The sequence below is a fragment of the Ixodes scapularis genome, unplaced genomic scaffold (genome assembly GCF_016920785.2).
Source record: "Ixodes scapularis isolate PalLabHiFi unplaced genomic scaffold, ASM1692078v2 PGA_scaffold10__122_contigs__length_95168666, whole genome shotgun sequence".
Lineage (NCBI taxonomy): Eukaryota > Metazoa > Arthropoda > Arachnida > Ixodida > Ixodidae > Ixodes > Ixodes scapularis.
The window spans coordinates 12,524,460-12,545,695 of NW_024609836.1; the positions used below are offsets into that span (position 1 = coordinate 12,524,460).

At 50.0% G+C, this 21,236-nt stretch overlaps 3 pseudogenes; 1 reads left to right on the top strand and 2 right to left on the bottom strand.

Annotated features, from left to right (window-relative positions):
* Positions 1–1,232: 1,232 nt before the first annotated feature.
* On the bottom strand, positions 1,233–6,379 carry LOC120836533 (annotated as a pseudogene).
* Positions 6,380–6,915: 536 nt separating this feature from the next.
* On the bottom strand, positions 6,916–7,054 carry LOC115322896 (annotated as a pseudogene).
* Positions 7,055–7,558: 504 nt separating this feature from the next.
* On the top strand, positions 7,559–16,216 carry LOC115317345 (annotated as a pseudogene).
* Positions 16,217–21,236: the final 5,020 nt, after the last annotated feature.

The window sequence follows — 21,236 nt, forward strand, 5'->3', positions numbered from 1 at the left end:
CTTCTCCCGCGAGACACGCGCAAATACCGCAGAAACTCGGGGTCGGACACAGGTCTATCCCTCAGAAATTGGACATTGGCGGTTCGAGAGTTGTACCTAAGTACGCGGCTGTAGCGCGCCCGCCCGAAGCACGTTCAGGTACTCTTGCATGAGCAAGGTCCCTGTCCCACCCCGCTGAACAATGCGCATGCACCATATCAGGTCGTTCAGAGTTGAGGTCTGCCGAGCTCTGCGGCGTCTGTCAGCCGAGGCCAGCAAGGCCTGCCAGGTGAATATCAGACCGGCCCACTGGGTGGGGTCAAAGGGTGCTTGACTCAACGTTTCTGCAATGCTGCTTCGCAGTTCAGCAACGGAAGACGGGTCCCGAAGGAGGTTCACGTCCATGCGCCACAGGGCGCTTCTTCCAGCCCGGTACTCAGGAACCGCCAGTGCCACAATTTAAGCAGCGCGCGGTGGTCTGAGATAAACCGCGCCCCAGGCGGGAGGGGCGCGATCTCGCACCGGGTCACAGGGCACGGGAAGTTCGCAGGGAGGTAAGCCCTATCCAGACGGCTGTAGGAGCCAGGGCGCGCCCAGGTGTACCCAAAGACGTTAGGGTTTTTAACCTCCCAGGCGTCCACTAACTAAAACTGACGAATAAGCGGTCTAATTATTTCGCATTCCATGTCGAGTGGCACCAGCCCCGCCCCCGGGCGTCGTGGAAAGAGTTAATGACGCAGTTGAAGTCCCCGAGAAGAATAAAAGAATTGCTCTCTAAAAGAAACCCGTCTAGCGAAGCGAAAGAGGAATGTGAAAACGCTGGTTGAGCGGGCGCAATGATAACGCGCGCCGGCTGCGCCCTGAGATAAAGATCGAGGCAGATAACACGGCCGTCTAGGTCGAAAGTGCAAAAACTACTAGTGATAAGCAAGGTCGAAAGAAAATCACGCCCACACCCGTGCAGTGCGACGAACTGTAAGGAAAGTAACAAAGCACAGAAAAACGAGCTTTGAAATCTTTGACATCGCGAGCACCGTAGAATTTAGTTTCTTGTACGAAAAGAAGGTCACAGCCCAAACCCCGGGCGAAATGAACAACTTCGCGTTGCTTATCCTCGTTCCGGAAACCCTGGAAGTTCAGAGATAACTTGCGGAGGGTCATTACAAAAAGAAAAAAAGACGATCATGGTCAAAAGAAAAAGGCTGGAACGCGACATAGAATTAGTGACGAGTAAGGCCTCTTAGTTACGGGGGCTATCGTCCAATAACGAGACGGTCTATCAAACTCAGACGTTGAACCTTTTTCTTCGTACCCATCAAGCGTATAGGGCCGGGTCCAGAGTCTGACGGTGGAGGGGAGAACCCTAGTGGTCGCATGGTCCAGCGCCAGGGTGCTAACGGAGTCTGACGGCGACGGCTCCATGCTGTCCGTGTTGTCGGTGACGGATTCCACGGGAGTTCGTGGCATCACATGGGTGGTGCACGGAAGCACCCGATGTCAAAAGCCCCGTGTCAAGTGCCTCGCGCAAAAGCCCCGGTCTAGTTGCCCCACTTTCAAAAGCCCCAGTTTCAGAAGCCCATGACGCGAATCCCCAATGTCAGGTGGCCGGGTCCTCAGCGCGAGGGCGGAACATTCTGCTTTTAACTCTTGTGTAACGATCATGCCGTAACCGGGATTCAAGTAAGGATTGCCGTTAAAAGTGAAAACAAACAGAAAATATCAGCCACCGGCAAAATATGTAAAGTTACAATTTTTATGAATAAGCATTGAACCTCAGCATTAAACCACAGACGTAGAAAGAATAAACAAACAAAAAACGAACAAAACAACGAAGTTTTTTTTTTTTTTATTGTTCCTACGTCTCAGGGTTACTGTGGATGTTATTCACCAGCTCGCATGCGTTTTTTCCCTTTTTGAACCAAAGCATTCGTCGACTTTGAAGAAAGCGCAGATTCACAGTTCCGACGGTTCAGTCAAAACTGTTAAACCCGCTCCTCATGGCGCCATACACCAAACACCAGTTCCATTCTTACGCCGTTCTAAAAACATATTGTATCCATCTACGTAAATACAGTCCCATCGATGCACTCTACGGGTGCATCGATGGGTATGCAGATTTATGAAATTCGCCACTTCCACGTCATCTGACTTTTTTGTAATTCAAGTGAACCTTATTTTGTTTCCTTCACTTGAAATAGCCTTTGTAGGCGCCCAATGGATCAGTTAAAGACACAGAACAATACTGGTTGAAGCACGAAAAGGGTGGGACGGGGTCAGTGAGGACAAGGCTTTTTGCACGGGGTAAACACTTGACTGGGATTCTGGGGCTAATGACGCGGGACTTTTGCGCCGGGGATTCTGCACGTGGGGCAATCGTGCTACACCCCCTCAGACATGGGTCGCTTGTCGATGAGGAGGCGGTGGCTGCTCCGGTTTGGGCTTCTGGGCTTGCCGGCGACTCGCTTTCTGCCGACTCGTCGATGACGAGGGGAGGGAGGGGCTCGGCTTCCGAGTCGGGGCCGTCGCGCCTGCTGGCATCCGAGGATGCGGCTGCTGGTACCTGGGGAGAGTCCAGTTGGGTCACGCCGACGGGCGCTAGGGTTTCTGCAGGTTGGGGGGGAGCACCCGGAGTGCTGTCGGGCGGGCCCGGTGCCGCCATCGAAGGGTGCCTAGGATCCGAAGGACCCTCGTCTCGAATCACTGCCGAGTAACTCTGGCGCTGCGTGCAGTCCGTGTTGGCGGGGTTGTGACCGCAACACTTGCACGGAGCATCAGTGCCGTGGCCAAAAACGCCACACCGGTCGCAGCGGGGTGTGCGACAAGTGGCTCCAAAGTGGCCCTCAGGCCGCAGCGGGCACAGACCTTCTTCATTTCTCGGTATTCGCACATCACACGGTGCCCTCCTACGTTGACGAAGTTCGGCACGGGCGCCTTCATCTCCATGCGGAAGGCTCGCGTGCCGGTGAAAAGCTTTGGTCGGTCGTTGTAGGTCAGGGGGAAAATGGCGAGCATCTTCCCGTAAAAACTGAAGAATGCTTGGAGGGCATCGTCAGGGACGTAGGGAGGGAGCCGGAAGACCGTCACGTGGATGATACGCGGTCCCACCTGCTCGACGTTTCGAAGCAGCAGATGGCCCTGCGCTACCACCTTGACTGCAGCTGCCGTCGAACCGACTGCAGCCAGGAACTTCATCGCACCGATGTGTTGCAAGTGCGTCAAACTGTCCTCACCAACGAGGCCATACAAGCTGTCGATAATTTCATCGACAGGGACTTTGGCGGGTGCCGAGAACACGACAAGCGGCTCCAAAGTGGCGCTCCAGGCCGCAGCGGGCGACGACCTGCTTCATTCCTCGGTATTCGCACATCACACGGTGCCCTCCTACGTTGACGAAGTTCGGCACGGGCGTCTTCATCTCCATTGACGTTAAAAATCTGTTTAGGTGTGGATCATCTCAATACCTAGATATTTTAGCTGAGTTTGGGGGTTACAAAATGTTATTGACGACTGCACAAGAGAAGAATGCCTAGGGGATAATATTACGCGGAGTTGTATTGATCCTATTATAGTTCGAGTAAGTGAATTGAGAACGCTATCGGGGTGATCAAGCAACAAGTTGCAGATCATTACTTTGTAATTGCAACACTACTGCAAGAGAAGATCTTTAAAAACTCGCGGGCCGAAGATGATAATATAATTATTTTTGATAACAAAAATATCGACAGATTAATACAAGATTACGATTGGAACCTGCTTATTGAAAGTGATCATATCGCTACATATACGCGACTAGTTTAAAAGTTCCAAGAAATTTATTCTAACTCAAAAAGAAGAAAAATCTAAAAAAAAAAAGATAAAAACGTATAGATCGATAAGGACCTAATGGAACTCTGCTATTTAAAAGACAAGCTTTGGGCAAGATGTAGAAAAAACCCGGATAATGTACTTAAAGTGGAATTCCGAAAAATGATAAATTAGTTAACGGCCCTGACACCACTAGCAAAAATAAATATTACCTGAAGGAGTTCAAAGACTGCAAGGGGAATTCTCGAAGAATATGGCACCTAACACGGCAGTTATCAGGTATAAAGGCTGAAGTAAACGTTGACAAAGTAATTGCAAAAAGCTTTGGAACAACAACGAATTTTCGAGTCTTTGCGAACTCTTTTAACCATGCGTTTATTGATTCTGTACAGAAATTAAGAACCATGATCAATAAAAAAAATGAGATTCCTGTCGATATCGGAATTCTAATGTAAATTGAGCGTTGTTACCTTTGATGACGGAGTACGATCTGGAAAAAAATACTTTCTAGTATGTCTTTATTCAAGCCAGCTGACACGACCTAATAAGAGTGCGGGATCTTTACTGTAACTTTTATAAACTAAAAGGTGTTTTGCTTTCAATTCTCAATGCCATATTTGACAGCGGAAATATTCCAGACGGGATGAAATTGTATACCCGGCCAGTACACAAAAAAGAATCTAAAGGAAAACTATACAAATTATACACCCATATCCATACTTCCAGCCATTACACATAATGAAAACGTATTCAGCAAAAGTGATGACGGCATTCTATGTCAAATTTTCTTTAGTACTCTCAACACCAATACAGGTTTCGAAAACAAAAAAAAAACACGACTTTGCTGATGGGAAATTTTTCGGATATCATTTATAAGGCTTCATACAATAATCAAACCGCTATCGCACTGTTTTTTTACCTATCCCGAGCCTTTGATACCATAAATCATTGCCATGTTATCAAGGATGAACAGAATGGGTTTTCGAGGGCCATTTTATACCGTTCTCACAAATTCCTTTACTAAGATATTTCAAATGGTGAAGCTTAACGGTCAAACAAGTGATCAAATTAAAATGAATTTTGGTGTTCCACAAGGATCTACAGTGGGTCCTTTACTCTACAAGATATATATCAATGGCATAGGTCACCTAAAGCTCAAATCCAATTTATTTCAATACGCAGATGATACTGCGTTAATATTACCACACGAACAATACAATCTGGCTGCTCCTACACTTCAAAACAATATAGTACAATTAATGAGCTGGCTGAAAAACAATTGTATCTTTGTCAATTGCAACAAAACTAAACTCATGTGTTTCCGAATCCCTTACAGAACAAGTTCCGTTTGATGTTCCCATATTCATTCATGATCAACATTGTGATCAATGCGACTGCGAAACAATTAATACTGTTAAAAACACGCCCTGCCTTGGTTTGCATTTCGACGAAAACGTTTTAGGGAGTAATCCCATTGATCATGTTATACAAAAAACTTCGCGTTGTTTCTCCATATTTATATAGACGTAAAAGTGGATGTGACGTCAATCTGAGGCGTGAGGTGCACCTATCGTTGGGGGAATCTGTGATACGTTATGGAAATACTATATATGGAACATATCTTAGATATAACCAACAAAAAATTGATAGTATTATTAATAGATGTGTGAGCAATATAGTACATGGGTCAAAACATGAACCGAAGGAAACCAAGGACGGGAAGAATGCAGTCGGACTATTATCGTTTGAAAATGTCTTTAAATTTGTCGTTTTAACCAGCCATTAGTTTTCGAAGGAATTCAAAGAAATACCCAACAGGATAAAAACCCTCCGGCGCACAGAAACCTGTGCAATTCCAAAAATATATACAAACTACGGCAAAAAACATAGAAACTATTATGTTCCTGCAATATTTAATAGCTTGCCGAAAGACATCCTAAGCCTGTCATCTAAGAGGCAGATGTATAAAAAATAAAAGAGTGGTGTTTTTGTCGAACTGAAATTCTGAACAATGAGGTATTGCGTAAAAGCGTAGTGTTTTCTATCGAGTGTATCTCGGTATATACCTGTTAACTCCTGTCACTATGTGTTTAAGTTCGCCATGTTTCTTTTGTAACCGTTGATTGACTCTTATTGCCAAACTGGGTGTTACTTCACAGGTGAATTTTCTACTTGTAAAATTCGTTTTATTACTGTGTTATTTTGAATGTTTCTTTCATGTTTTACTTACATTTAACCATCATTTGTGTCTACATGATGAAAATATCTGTACTGCCATGTCCCGCATACAAGCGAACCTACGCTTAAGCGGGCTAGATTGTATGAGAGTTTTTTTCTCAAATCAAATAAACTTATCTATCTATCTATCTTATCTATTTATGGGGAGGACTTGCGTGCCGGTGAAAAGCTTTTGCCGGTCTTTGTAGGTCAGGTGGGAAATGGCGAGCACCTTCCCGTAAGAACTGAAGACTGCTTGGAGGGCGTCGTCGTGGACGTAGGGAGGGAGCCGGAAGACCGTCACGCAGATGATACGCGGTCCCACTTCTTCGAGCGGGACCACGACGTTTCGAAGCAGCAGGTGGCCCTGCGCTACCATCTTGTCTGCAGCTGCCGTCGAACCGACAGCAGCCAGAAACTTCGTTGCACCGAAGTGTAGCAAGTGCATCAAACTGTCCTCACCAACGAGGCCATACAAGCTGTCGATAATTTCATTGACAGGGGCTTCGGCGGGTGCCGAGAACACGAAAGACTGAGCCTTCGGCGCGCGGCCTGGGATGGCGGCGGCATCTTCCGTGGCATCAGGGTGGGCACTCCGGTGACGCGCGAGTGAGAGACGCGGGCCACAGGGACACGATTCTTGAGTAGAAACTGTCGACGAGCTCGAACCTTGACCTTAGCCAAAAGGCCGAGAAGCGATTCTACACTCACTAGCCAAACTTACCACTGTGCTAAAATATATTTAACTGTCGGCACCGCGTTCACGACTCATCGTGAAGTGGTGAACACGGTGCCTACAACTCTGTGTCTCCCGCCAACCCCGCGCATTTTCAGTACAGTTTCCAGTATTAAACTGAGCGGTCTGCCAATACAACATTGGAGAGTCTCATTTTTTATTTACATATTTGTTCACGAAGGAACTGGGCCGATCCCCGCTATATTGCAATGCAGGGCCGACCCCGGCAAGTTCCGGGCAAGCCCGGAGTACCCCACCTCGCTGAAAAAAATAAAGTTAATATCGAGGAAGAACAGATACTGTTTAGAAAACGCTTATTGACAAATTCAATGGAACTGGACACATACATAATATACACACTGGTCTTCAAGCTTATTTACAGTATACACTGGGCTTACTTTACACAGGAACTGAACACAGTATCTTATCCCTCATGCAAAAATAGCGTACCAAAGACGCTGATTTAGGAAAAAGAGAAAAATACGTGAGAGATAAAAACGTGAAACTCGAATGCCATTTCAGTAAATGTCCTATCACACCAAGGGAAGTGGCATGAAAGAAAGAAGGATTCGGCCATTAGTCAACCGGACGAGGCAGGACCGTCGTCTCAGGAACTCCTGCTCTCCCAGCCAAAAGAGTTCGCGGTCTAGATAACGGTACAAGGAACCACGAAGACTGGACAGCAGAGGCCACATGGCTCGCGTACGATGCTGCTGGCCCACAGCAGCACAACGATTCTGCCAAAGCACTTGCTGGCCGACTGCTAATAGGAGGAGGGCGAAGCCTCCTCGAAGATAGCGGCAGACTGGGACGTAGTGCACAATGCCCAGAGTGCGAAAACAATGGTGCACGAGACGCCAAAAAGATCTCGCAACGTTGCAAGTTGCAAAAACGTGAGAGTTCGTCTCCACTGCTCCGCAGTTGGGGCACCGGGAATCAAGCACCTTGCCCCAACGCTGCAGACCATCCCTTGTCGCAAGAACCTCCCATCCTCGACGCCACTCGAGGTCCTCTACGGGTCCAGGGAGGCAGCGGGAAACTAAGGAGTCCAACGGAGAAGCGTTTGCCCGTGCTCGCTCATTAGCTGTGATCCGCGTCAAGCGAACCTCCCCGACAATACGAGCCGGCGGCTCGTCCCGCAATTTGAGATCTGGCGCCCTTCTGCCTAAATCTTTTTGAAAGGTCACCAGCGTTTAGTAGAAAGGGGGTGTAATCTCAGCGCTTGGGCAGAGGTGGCCGAGGGCCCAAGGTATACGAGCCTTTGACGCGAGGGACCCAAGAAATACAAGGCCAAACAGCGTGCCGGGTGTTCTGTGTCATCAGGCACCCCCAGGATGGTGCGGAGCGCGAGTGCTTGCGACATGGTGTCGATACAAGCCATTCCCCTTCCTGCGAGTGACGTCGAGAGACGGAGAACAGCTCTGGTGACGAGCTCTGTGCCCTGGCTCTAGTAAATCCTAAAAAGGCAGGACGCTACACGCCGGCAAAACCGAGGTGGTGGGAAGCCGACGTGGGCCGCGTAAAAAAGTTGGCCACAAAAAACTGCTTTCACACGATACGCTCTCTCACGAAGCGACAACGCAAACGTTTCCGCCACGGCAACTTGGCGCTCGAGCGCGGAGTTTATAGTCTCCCACGTGCGTGGCGACATTCCAGAACAGTCAAAAAGAAACCTTGGACACGAACCACGGCTACAGTTTGGATCTCTGCGTGTAAGGAAGGAGGGGAGCTTCCGAAACGAAGAGGTTGGCTTTTGGAGGTGTTTAAACGTGCTCCCGAAATGAAACCGCACTCTGTGAAAAGCTGTGCAGCAGACTCAAAGCTCTGCCAGTCACGCAAAAACAAACTGACATCGTCGGCGTACGCGCTAACTGCGACATCACCGCCGCCTGGTAACGGAAAGCCGCGTGTTCAGGAGCAAGACGCAAGGCGTCGGAGGACAGGATCCCGACTTAGGACATAAAGCAAGGGAGACGGGGGGCAACCCTGCCGCACTCCCCTTCTCACGGAAAAGGGAGCCAGGATCCGCCCATTTAGTTGGAGATGGCTTGTCAGTCCACTATACAGGGATCGGAGCAGGGCTATGAACGTGTCACGAAACTCAAAAACTTTCAATACTTCAAACAGAAAACAGTGCTCGGCTCGATCGAAGGCCTTGGCTTGATCGAGGGAGACGAAGCACCCTGACAAGTCTGTAAAATTGGCGTACGAAAAGAGATCGTGCTTGAGAGACAGGGACATATTGTAAAAGCTTGGTCTGCTGGGCAAGTTGGTACTGGACATTCATATTAAAAATAGCGCTAAAAAATACGGGACAAAAAGACAGAGAAACACACAGGACAAGCGCTAACTGGCAACTAAAATTTATTGAATGCTTCCAACTTTGCTATCGCCGTGCACTGCGTGCACGGTGATAGCAAAGTTGGAAGCATTCAACTTTCTCCATTTCTGCCGAAAAAAAAAAGGGGGGGGGGGGGGGGGGGGTGCCCGTTGCCTCTCGCTCTTGAAAGACGCACACACAACCACAAACCCGCGCGCGCGCACCTGGCCTTACCTTGGGTTGGGCCCGAGCGCCCCATTTTTGAGGATTAACCCAAGACGGGTACGTCACAGCAGGCTCGAAAGGGCTAGGCCATCTCGCAGAAGGGAGACGTCCATTCGCCATGTGTCGCCTCGCGGTTGCAAAACAACTGGAGACGTCGAAAACAATGGACACTGGGCAATGGTCTGAAATGTAGCCAGCGGCTATCGGAAAAGAAAGCACCGTGCAGGTTTCAATGTGAGTAGCTAGGCAAGAAGGAACAGATACTCGATCTAGACGGCTCGACGAGGAGCCTCGCGACCACGTGGACATGTACGCCGTTCCATTCAACTCCAGCCAGCCATCTCGCAAATTGTAGAGCGTAAGTATCCGTACAAGCTCACGGGCATTCGAAGTGGAACGTCTGCGTCCAGGGCCACGAACATATCGAACAGAATCTCCTACACAATTGAAGTCCCAGCAAAGCAAAAAGGAACCGTCGTCGGGAACATATTGAAAAAGACTACTAAAAAAACTGTTAGACGCCGAAGCAGGCGCAGGCGCATAAACACTCACTATCCGAAACTTAGCATGACCCACAAAAAAAGGAGTATACATGAACGCGGCCGTCAGGATCACAAAGAGAAAATGCGCCTCTAAGGAAACAAGTACGAAAAAATTAAAACGCCGACGCCGCATGAGCGTGACACAGTAAACGAAAAGTAACATGGGATAGAAAATCTCGTCTTAAACTCGGCTACATCTGGTGCGGAAAAAAAATTTGTTTCCTGAAGAAAAAGCAGATCGCAATGTTGTGCCTGGGCCAGATGCACAACCTCGCGTTGTTAGTTCGGAGACCTAAAACCCTGAACATTCAGGGTAATCACGTGCAGGCCCACAAAAAGGAAGAAATAAAGACAAACAGCATGGTCACAGGATAGGCTAAAACGTCAGGCTGTAGCCCGAATCATTGGACTCGGAACGCTTTTTTTTTCTTTTTGCGGTGGACGCGATGGGTTGGTCCGAGCCGCTGCTAGTGCTCGGAAAGGTTCGCTTCGCGTCAGCACGGTCAGCCGCCCCGTCCTCGTTTTCATCAGAAGAAGAGAACTTGGACGACTCACGTTGTGTTGACGGCAGCAATTCAGAACGGGCTGAAGGCTCTCGTTGGCCTGGGGTTAGGTTCGTGTCGTCGGAGATGACCAGACGACCGGGGCTATAACTCGAGTCGGCCACGTCACTCTCCTGAGAGTCGAGACCGTCCGGAGACGCTGCAGCGTCATCTTGCGTCGAAACGACGGGGAGCGCCGCGGCGGCAACTTGCGCTGGGGCGAAAATGGGCGTCGCGGCGGTGGCTTGCGCTGGGACGATGGAGGGCGTCACGGTGGCGACTTGCTCTGGGACGACGGGGGGCGTCGCTGCGGTGACTTGCGTTTTGACGATGGCTTGCACAGGGGTTTCCATAGAAAACACATCGGGTGACTGGACATCGGTAGAGGTGACAGAGGAAAACTCACTCGACGAATCACCGGAGAGCGTGTCACGTGGGTACAGTGGACGATCCTGAGGACGGATGGAGGGGTCGAAATTGTCATTGGGTTCGTCAGAAACAGGGGGGTTCTGGTCTGCGGCACCCTGCGATGGCTTGTGGGGTCCAGGTGCTCCCGCTGGGTGGGCCAAAGCGGCGTAGGACCTACACTGCGTACAGTCCGCTGTTGCGTGGGCGTGACCACACCGCAAACAAGAGGTGGTGCAGCCCACTGTTGGATGCCCGAAAACGGCGCAACGTTCGCAGCGAGCGGTCTTGCAGGCAGGCCCGATGTGCCCCTCCTGCCCGCACCGGCTCCACACACGTCGCAGGCCACGGTAATCCACCATTACTCGGTGCCTTTGGATGGTGATGAAGTTTCGTATCGGCTTCGTCATTTCCACCTTGACCACCCGCGTTCCTGTCAGAATGTTGGGACGGTCTCGGTACGACACGTACGTGATGGACTTTACTTTTCCGAACGGGGCGATGGCTTACACGACGGCTTCCTCCGTGACATACGGCGGGAGACGATAAATGGAGACATGAAGGACGTGGAAGCCGACTGCTTCCAGTGGCACCGCAACGTCACGGAGCACCAAGGTCCCTTGGGCTACACGGCGGTTTGCTGCACCGATGCTGCTCACCGACGACATAAGCCTTGTTCCACCTTGGTGTGGCAGGGACTTCAAACCTCAGGAACCGGCGTTTACTTGGAAAGCGTCCATAATCTCGTCGACGGCGGTGTCGGCAGGGACGCTGAAAGAGAAACACATACACTCGGCTGGTAGCACCGTGGACGCCATGGTTGGAAAACCGAGAACCCCGGGGACCACGAACAAACGCGGTCCCGGAGACGCAACAGGGGGCGAACGTAAACTGGGCGAGACAGCGAGGCAGCGAGACAGCGCGGCAGCAGGGTAGGGGCCCGTGAAGCGCGACTGAGGGACGCGGGCCACAGGGACACGGTTCTGGCGTAGCAACTGTCGACAATCGACAAGCTCGAACTTCGATCTTAGCTAGTGATGGAGCGAATCACCGGAAAATCGGATTCGGACAGATTCGGAAATTTCCGAACTTCCCGCGACGAATATTCAAAGGTTCGTCGCTGGTTGCAGATGGCAGCGTGAATCTAGTCGTAAACCCCGCGAATGCGGTCAGTTGTGTTTTTTTCTAGGTACTGTTACTGCATATCACCAGATTTCGTCACGTTTATTTCAACGTATGGTATGTACTGTACTGTCATTCTAACACGCGCCCATGTCCAGCTGAGCTGATCGGTGTGGTTGACGTAGGCCTAAGAAATGCACGGTCTCGGTTTCTGTGCGTTTTCGCGGTGACCGGTAAAATGTCGCGAAATGCTATGTATTATACATAATATGGCGCAACGCACTATAGATATATTCAGGCAAAGAAATGATTCGTCCCCTTCTCTACAGCTGCGTATGTCTGTACGTGTAAGGCACGAGAGCGAGATGAATGTTGCTCGTCTTAACTTCGACCGCGTACCGGCACCGGTGCCGCAGAAAAACGTCGACTGTCGTTTCTCCGTTCTCGGCAGCAAGTTTTGTGTGCGTGAACTTTATTTGATGAAAAAGAAACACAACACAGAGTTGTCCATCGCAACTTTATTGTTCTTTCTGTCTTTGCCTGCCTTTGCCTCGCAAGCCACTCGAGGTAACATTACTCCTGCAAATAAAGATTATTATTATTCTTAATATTATTATTATTATGAACCAGATAGGCACAAATGCAGTACAGGAGACTGTAATAGTACGGCGCAAGGAGTTTGATTGTTTCCAGTGTTCCGTCGGACACACGTTGAAGATAATCGAATCGAACATACTCACTTTTGTGGTGTGTGCCACTATGACCGTAATTATGGGCACGAGATATGTCTGTACTGAACAGCAGGTACGGCCTCGAACTCTTGCGGCGATGAAAACATGCGCTTGTATTTCCATGTGCACCAAGCATGCCTATTTTGGCCGTAATCCGGAACCGAAGCCATTTTTCCCGCTATGTCTAGCTCTCGACAAACATCCAAAATAATATAAACAAAGCGGAACATTTTATTTATTACTGTGATACTATATTACAATATTATTTTGTGCACTTTGTTGAATTTAGTGAATATAATTTGGGGTGTGCGAATACTGAATAGTAGTTTTCGAATCGAATACCGAATCAAATCAAGAAAAAAAAGCTGAATATCGAATCGAATATCGAATAGTGATTTTATTTGTAGGAATTTTGCAAAGTGTGCTGCGAATGAGATGATTAGATTTGCAGAGTATGCGCCTGGTCCAGAATATGCATCTTGCACGAAACAAAAGCTAAAATGAAAAAAAAAAAATTCTGGTGAAAAAAAAAAAAGAAAAGCAGTTGCTGTTGGATGTTGGGAACTAAAGATCCATTTTTATGGCACAAATATAATTTATCTACCATAAACGTCTAAAAAAACCAGTTGCGTTCACGCATGCCTTTTTTTCTTGTTAAAAGCACAACCTAACACGGCGAGTTTTTTTTATCAATATTTCTATATCTCAGAAAAGGGGAATTTCGCGATATTTGGTTTCCAGTTTGAGGAAGAAAAGGGCACCTGGGATTTTATTTCACATAAATAAACAGATATGTGTTAAATCTGAGTGAACAGTTAAAAGTCCGGCAGCAACATGGGTTGCGGCCACGTCTTCGTGCGTGGCCGCAACCCTTTTGGACCTCTTGGCGAATATGTGCTGCCACCTAGACACGCGACTCGGTTCGAGACTAAGTGGCGAGAAAACAACGCGCGCGCTAGGCCTCTCCCACCCGTTCCACACCCAAAATCCTGTTCACCTAGGGAGCCATTATGTGCGTTTTGCTAGGGTGGTGACACCCTTTGTAATACCACTCGCCGACAAACCAGCAGCCATTTTGGTCTCGGCGATAATCCGTGGGGCTTATAACCCTCCCGGAAACAAGCACCTTATCTCACAAGTTCGGAGCAGCGTTGTGGAACCCACGGAGGGAGGATTAGCATTTCCCCCCTCGGATGGGGGGACCGATGGACACAAAGGCCACTTTCCGGCGCACGGGAAACGCACGGGGAAACAATGAGGAACAAAATGTCGGCGGGGGAAAGGGAAACAGGCAGTTGGCATCACTCTATGCGAAACGCACATGAAGGCACCTTATGTTCACCCATTGAGGCGCTGTGACCTAGATACGGCTCCCCTAAGGAGCCTTCATGAAGGCACCCTAGGCTCCCCCAAACTCGCCTTTGTCCTCATCGTGCGTAATCTTCCGCCCCGAAGTCGGCACAACGAAACCATCTTCCTTCTCTGCTTGGCCAGAAGGAAGAGAGAAAGGGTACTGGAACTATTTACTCTCGAACCGATGTTTCTACAAAAGGTCCATTGTGGCACTCCGTCAACAATCTTCTGCCGTATCGGGGGCCCATGAGCACGTCACCCGTCCATTCGCGCCACCTGAGCTTCATACTGCGGCTGCTCACACTCGTTCTCTTGGTTCTGTCGGCATCGATGCTAGGCCTACTGTGCAGCTCACGCAACTGGCTCGAGGTTACAGTGCCCACTCCCTCCAGCAGCCTCCCATCACCTGGCTGCTCCTCCTCGCCGGTGATGTACTCCCAAATCCTGGACCCGGGTTGCGGCCCATCTGCCCTTGCTGTCACCGGCCAGTGCTCGAGAGTGTGGCTGCGCTACAGTGCGATGGATGTGACTTATGGCTCCACCGCAAGTGCGAGCTCCTCTCGCTCCCAGCATACAGCCGACTCGCTGCATCTCCCGCCAAATGGTACTGCGGTGTTTGCGCGTTGCCTGCCTTCGACGACGTCCTTTTTTCGCCCCCGGCCAGCCAATGCACAGGGCCTGCTCCAGTGGTCAGCGCCAGTCCGACGCCCGTCTCCATTGCGCGCGAGGGATCATTGCCCCCTGTTCCCGACCCGACTCACGCCCTGGGTATGAATAAGGGTCTGACGCTGTGGTACAGCAACTGCCGCAGCATCAAAAACAACGTTCTCAACCTACAGGCCATGGTTGCGTCTCTCCCTCGCTCATCTGTCATCCTCCTACCCGAACCCTGGCTTGACCCCGGCGTTCAGGACAGTGTGGTTTTCGACTCGACTTTTGCAGTTTTCCGGAAGGACCGAAGCGGCAAGGGTGGGGGCGTCCTCATCGCCACGCCATCCAGCATCTCTGTGAACCGCAGGGATGACCTTGAGTCCCCAGATCTCGAGGCAGTCTTCGCTGAAGTATTCCTTCCGCGGAGGCCGATCCTTCTCACATGTGTGTACTGCCCACCCAATCACCGCGAGGTCTCGTACACCCTCCTGGACGCCTCGTTTTCCCGTGTGAGATTTGAGACCTACAGAGACGTGATCCTGCTTGGAGATTTTAACTCTCACATTGAACGGTGGAGCCACGAAGAGCCTTCTCCCAGCGACAACACGGATGATGTACTCCTAGACGTCATCTCTGCTGTCGGCCTCCAACAGGTGCGCCGCTCTGCCAGCTATCAAGTACAAGACCGTGCCCCGTCATTTCTCGACCTCGTGTTCGCCATAGACATAACTAGAATCCTTTCTTGTGAAGTGTATCCTGGTCTGTCCGGGAGTGACCATCACGCAGTAGAGGTCGAATATGCAGAAAGCCTCCCCCGAAAAGGTCAGTTTGCATGTACCGTGTGGAACTTTTATCAGATAGACTGTGCCCATATGGTACAGTTAGCGCATCTTGCCCCCTGGTGTCTCACGATGGGTGAGGACTGCTCTGATAATTATGAACTCTGGTGCGACTTTGTGGATGCTATCCAGAAGGAATGTTTGCCAAGTAAGTCTCGCTGTTCACAAAGAAAGAGGTCCCCATGGATTACTCCAGAAATAAAAAAAATGGCCAGTCGTAAACGCGCTCTCTTCAAGCGTGCTGCTCGCCTGAACTGTACCACGACCCTCCACAAGGCCAAAGATCTGCAGCGCTCGCTCAAAGCTGCCATCTACCGGGCCCACATGGACTACGCCCACACAATCTCTGTCAAGGCGAAAAAAGACCCGAAACTGTTCTGGGCGTTCTTCAACAGACTTCAGTCCAGTCGACAGCAACCCTGTTTCTCCGTTGACAACCTACCCATTACGTCGCCCAAAGGCATTGCCCAACTATTCGCCTCCCATTTTTCCTCGGTTTTCAGTTCCAGCGTCCCTTCCCCGACCCTGACCACATCATCCAGCAGCTCGAGGGCTCCGTGCCTTCTCCGGCTGTCACACTAGAAACTGTATAAACTGCACGAAGCAGTACGTCTTATCAAGACCTCTCACTCCACTGGGCCTGACCGGCTTGCCCCTACCTTCCTCAAGACACTGTACCAATATGTTTCTTTCCCTATGCTTCATCTCTTCCAATCTTTCGTAAACAATGCTTACGTCCCCGCCCCCTGAAAAAAAGTGTTTGTTATCCCAGTGCACAAGAACAAGCAAAAACCTGTCAACGATCCCTCTAGCTACCGGCCAATTTCAATCACTTCTATCCTGTGCCGAACCTTTGAAAGTGTAGTTAATCAGCACCTCCTCCGTTTCCTAGACAATAATAATCTTCTTTCTGCTTCCCAGCATGGTTTTAAACCTAACCGAAGCTGATAGACTGCCCTTGTTACTGTCGCACACTATGTGAGTGACAATATGGACAACCATACGCCGACAGACTTGATCCAACTGGATCTGTGCCATGCTTTTGACACTTTGGACCACTCCATCCTCCTTCAGAAAATTGCACAGCACGGGGTGAGCGGGTCCCTACTGCTTTGGTTGAGCCGCTTTCTAACTGGCCGTGCCCACCGCGTGCTGTTTCATGGCGAGGTCTCTGACAACTTTACTGTCACCTCTGGGGTACCCCAGGGCTCAGTTTTGGGGCCCACTCTCTTTCTATTATACGTCAACGACATGCCTACATCTAGCGAATGTCTGCTTGTCTAATACGCAGACTACACCACTATTCTGGCCCCAGTAACATCGCCCCTCTTTGTGTCAGACGTCCAGGACTTCCTTGACCAGATCGGCTGCTGGGCTAGAATCAACAACCTCACGATAAGCCAGCACAAAAGCGCTGCAATGCGAATCACCAACAGTCGTTCTGGTTCACTCCCAGCTTACTCCCTGTCAGGTGCTCCGATTGCCGTCGTTCAGTCGCTTCCTACCCTGGGAGTTGTCTTCTCTTCTCTCGACTTCTCTCAACACATCACCAACACTGTCTCAAAGGGTGTATCTCGAAACAATCCATTCTTATTTGAACCCTTCTCGTTTGAACCCATTCGCAAAACGCCCTTCTCGTTTTAACCCTTCGCGTTTCGACCCTTTCTTATTTATACCCGTCTCATTTGAACCCATTCTCATTTGAACCCTTCTCGTCTGAACCAATTCGCAAAACGCCCTTCGCGTTTTAACCTTTCGCGTTTCGACGCTTTCTCATTTGAACCCGTTGTCATTTGAACACCGTAGTGAGGTATAGAGAAAGGAAAAATTGCATCATCTTTCCGAGGGGAACCATGGGGTGATGCGGAGCATCGTTCCATCACACTTCATCGGAAGAACAAAGTGAAGTGGAGTCAACAGCGGTGAACTGAACGCGTGCAGAAATTGGTTTGCTCTGTATGTTTATACAGCCTTGGTGGAGATGCGCCTCAACGGGTGATCGGTCTCTTAGCTCAGCAATTTAGCCAGTGCAGTACAACCGCTAACCTGGGATTCTTAACGTGCATCACGCAGTAGTCATCACACGAACGCGTGCCGGTACGAAACTCATCCAGATCGAAACGGGCGGGGGTGGCGGAACTCGGACCCAGGAGGTTCCCAGCGCAAGCTTTCGCTCCACGCTCCGAGCTGAGACGCGTTAGCCTACTCGGCCACTTCCTCCCCTTGAACGCGCGCAGCGCGCTACCGCTGCTTATATTCAAACTTGAAGGAGAAGAAACTAGAGGAGGAGAGTTGCGCCTGTGCGCGCGGTGTGAGTAGAAGCGAACGCAAGTGAAGTGCACGCAGCTGGTAGCTGCGTGCACTTCGCGCAGCTGTTGAAGAGAGAGAGAACGCACGGGCAGCTGTTGGAGAGAGGGACGCAGCTGGTAGCTGCGTGCACTTCGCGCAGCTGATGGAGAGAGAGAGAACGCACGCGCAGCGAGGAGAGTTGCGCATGCGTAGTGTGAGTGCGGACTACGACGCCGTGGGACATAGCCCGAGCAAGAGATGCTCCGCATCTGAAACAGTTAAGGATGAAGGTTGAAGATGAAGCGAAGCGGCACCATCTCTTGCATAGCACTTGAAACAATTTTCCTTATGCCTGCGTGCCACCCCGAGTCTGTTGACGTAGCTACGTGGTCACATGGTGACGCGGCTTCAAAAGTGCTAGCGCAGATTCGGTACTTCATGCGCCATACCAACTTGTCTGCCCTTAGGGACTTTTTGGCCGCCCCCTTGTATGTTCGTTCCCCCCACCCTACCAACCGGACAAATCAGCCGCCCTCCGCCGCGCATTCTCGCGATCCTTTTTTTAGCGTGTACATGTTGTTATCGTTCTGTTATGTTTTCGTCCTTGCTTTTTCCTGCCCCGGGTGGTTGGCTAGCAGACGCACAAGCGTACGGGCTTTCGCCTTTCTGTTCTAGCCCAGCTTGCCACTCGTGGTAAAACTTCTTTGCAAATAAAGATTATTATTATTATTATTATTATTATTATTATTAAACAATATAATCTGAAGTAAGAAAAAAAGTGGCTAGGTGGCGCAAGACACCGTCCAACTGCCGCTCTGCATCCATTTTTCCGTCTATGTATTCTGTTCTACAGAGGCTTGATTTAAAGGGATGCTGAACCAAGGAGTTCAGTGTCCATAATAAGTGGCACACGTTCTTTTCACGAGCCAGCAACCGCCGGTGTGCGCGAGCACACGCAACAAAAATGACGTCAAAGACCTCAATTAGCGGTTAAGATGAAAGTGAAATGTGGGCTTCGGGCCAAAAGGGAATACAGACAAGTTCTTCATCTAGACAGTGGTGTCTGATGTAAGCAAAAAAAAAAGTAATCACGCAGCTTCGTATATAAACGGCACTGACACCAGTGTGGAGGGCCAGATTTCACCGCCCTATTTCCGAGGATGGTGTTGGACTTAGCCCACTCTGCCCCCAGTGCAAAGTGCCGGCGAAGTGCCCTAACATTATATGGGACTTTCCCAAGCACTCCATGCACAGGGCTAAACACCTCGATCTAATATCGGCGAGCTATCGCCCCACAAGTTACGCAGAATGGACATGCCCACACTCCACAAAGCCCCCCGATCACCGGAAACACATTCTCGACTCGCTGCTTGCCTTTGTGCGCACAGCGAACCTTCCTTAACCTTTCTCTCTGTCCTCTTTGTTCCTATCTTCCCTCCCTAAGTCACCATTCCAGATGAATACATTTCAAGCGGCACGGCGGTTATTTCATTTTCTGCTAATAAAAAACGTTCCAATCAATCAATCAAACCACGGAGACGGCTTCAGTGCAGACTGGTCGCGTGCGCATATGTTGTGTTGTCACGTGGAAAAAGGCGAGCAAATAGAAGGGCGACGACGCCTGCCGTCCCAGCCCTGCCTGCCCGATCCCGATCGACGCTTTCGTCTTTTCGTCACCTTCTCGCAGTTCGTAATAGACCCTTTCCGGAATTCAGTGCCATCTGGTGACTCAAATGGCACTTTATCTTTTACTATACTAATGGCGGCAATGAGCCTGTGGTCTGCAGTATTTAATGGGGCACCGTCACTTAAAAGTCAATGGTAAACGAGAATGTTCACTTCACTACAATTATTTTTCAATCTCTTTTAGTGTCGATGTCGAAACAAATGCAGCCAGTCAAAACGAAGCGCCAATTTACATAGACGTATTGATAGAGTCCTATACACTGATCTCTATGACAATTTCTGGATCGCGCTTCCCCGCTTGTTCGCTGCAGCGCAAGTGAAGCCACCGGACTTCACTCGCTTGGGATACGATTTGCCGTTTTTGCTAGCCTTTGCTGCGGTTTTCCAGCGTGCTGACGACACGTTTTCTACTCGTTCGTCGTCATTCGCCGAAGAAGTTTTTTGAAGACTCTGTGTATTGTTGAGACTTGCCGTTGTGAACACGTGGAAAATTTTACGAAAGTGCAGTGTCGCAGGAAAAGGGTACAACGCGTCGAAAGGAAGGGCTGGCGGCGTGTTCAAAGCTTCCTTGGCACGCCGAAGTGCCGTGTCTCTGTGCCTTCGCACGCTTGGATACCGACCAAGAACCGACGCCGTGTGTATGTGTCTAGCGAGTGCAATGTGCGTGAAGCTGTTCGTGCCTCTGGATCAGCGTCTTTTCCCCTCGCGGTTTAGGAACGAGCTTAATCCAGCGTCCACTAGCGACGGAAGATGGGGGGGAAGGTACGTCCTTTTTCGTCCTTAGACGATTTACACAATACCGTGCACAACAGCTCCTCATCACTGATCAGTGCTGGCTTATTATCAACCTACTTAATTGCACTTGACGTTTGAGCGCGGCTCGCCTAATTGTTATTGGTCAGCAGATTGCACACGACCATATCGGCCGCGCTTCAAAGATTTTCATTCTCGCCGTCTTGTACTTTTGCTTTCGAAAACCCCCCTGGCTCCACAACGCTGCCCTATTCGTGCCTGGGACATAGCCATGGTTAAAATAGTACATAAGAACACGTACAGATCTCTCCCTTTTATTGATAGCAACTCACCGGAACAGCTGGACGATCCAGAACTCCGTGGCCGATATATATAAATGGTCTAAAGGCTTCTACGCGCGACACACGTTCAGAACTTTGGCGCGGCGTCAATTCTTGACCGGTATCCAAGCGTGCGAAGGCACAAAGATGCATCACTCGGCGTGCCAAGGAAGCTTTGATCACGCCGCGACACCGGCGACACTTGTTTTCGACGAGTTGTACCTTTTGATACGGCTTCACGCACATTGCACTCGCAAAACACATCCACACGGCGTCGATTCTTGGTCGGTATCCAAGCGTGCGAAGGCACAGAGACACGGCACTTCGGCGTGCCAAGGAAGCTTTGAACACGCCGCCAGCCCTTCCTTTCGACGCGTTGTGCCTTTTTCCTGCGACACTGCACTTTCGTAAAATTTTCCACGTGTTCACGACGGCAAGTCTCAACAATACACAGAGTCTTCAAAAAACTTCTTCGGCGAATGACGACGAACGAGTAGAAAACGTGTCTACAGCACGCTGGAAAACCGCAGCAAAGGCTAGCAAAAACGGCAAATCGTATCCCAAGCGAGTGAAGTCCGGTGGCTTCACTTGCGGGAGCGGCAAGCGCGATCCAGCAATTGTCATTGAGATCAGTGGTCCTATACATCAAGAGGCTTTGAAGCCGATTGAGTGCTACTAATAGATTGACTGGGACTGAGTTAGAAATGAACGCTTACGCAGCT